Genomic DNA, 704 nt, shown 5'->3' on the forward strand with positions numbered 1-704 from the left:
ATACAATCATTCATGCTTACCCTACTGGTTTTAGGTTGTTTCGTTAGTTCTAAAAACAAACTTGACAATTCCTTGAATTAGACTCAGAGGAAGAAGAGGATAAAAGTTGTTTTCATTGCACTTCCACCAACACCGCAACGTACAGTTTCACAGAGTTGAAATAGTAAAAGCCAAACACATGGACCATACCTGAGTAATTTCAGAGCTCCCCACCTGGAAAAGGCTTCCTTGATTATGGCGAATTCAACGTGTCTCTCTGGTTATGCTCTAATCATCATATCAAACTCCAAAGGTTCAGTGGCTTTAGGTTTAGTTTACAATTCCTGAGAGTTAAACTTTAACTCGCCCTGTCTCTTGCATCCATGCAGCCCTTTGACCAGATAATTGGGTCACTACAGTCAGACAGAATTTATAAAACTTCCCTGTTGTTTGTTTACAAAATTAAATTTTACATTTAATACCATTAGGGGAAATGTTATTTTGAAGCTATTTTATTGATTGATGTATTTTAAGAAGTAGAACTTAGTGTAATTTAGGTAACTACTTTTTTTTTTTTTTTAATGTTCCCTCGTTTTCTGCTGTGCCAAAGAGATATTAAATCTAAGGTAGCTTAGGAGAATATTTGTTTTACAGTTTTCATATCACTGAGGTACATGGAGTAAAGTGCAGCGTTTTAGGTCAAGCAGGCTGATAAATACTAACTT

At 35.4% G+C, this 704-nt stretch overlaps 1 protein-coding gene across 3 annotated transcripts in view; it reads right to left on the reverse strand.

Moving 5' to 3' along the window:
* The window catches only part of A1CF (APOBEC1 complementation factor), an 87,347-nt gene extending 87,062 nt beyond the window's left edge, over positions 1-285 (reverse strand). For 2 of the 3 annotated variants that reach the window (XM_027768775.1, XM_027768773.1), the window contains exon 1: positions 190-285. The gene's annotated coding sequence lies outside the window, so the exon portion shown is untranslated. The remainder of the gene's footprint in view (positions 1-189) is intronic. The other variant, XM_027768774.1, reaches the window with a different exon arrangement.
* Between the last annotated feature and the right edge of the window lie 419 nt (positions 286-704).

The sequence above is a fragment of the Tupaia chinensis genome, unplaced genomic scaffold (genome assembly GCF_000334495.1).
Source record: "Tupaia chinensis unplaced genomic scaffold, TupChi_1.0 Scaffold147458_1, whole genome shotgun sequence".
In the NCBI taxonomy this organism is placed as follows: Eukaryota; Metazoa; Chordata; class Mammalia; order Scandentia; family Tupaiidae; genus Tupaia; species Tupaia belangeri.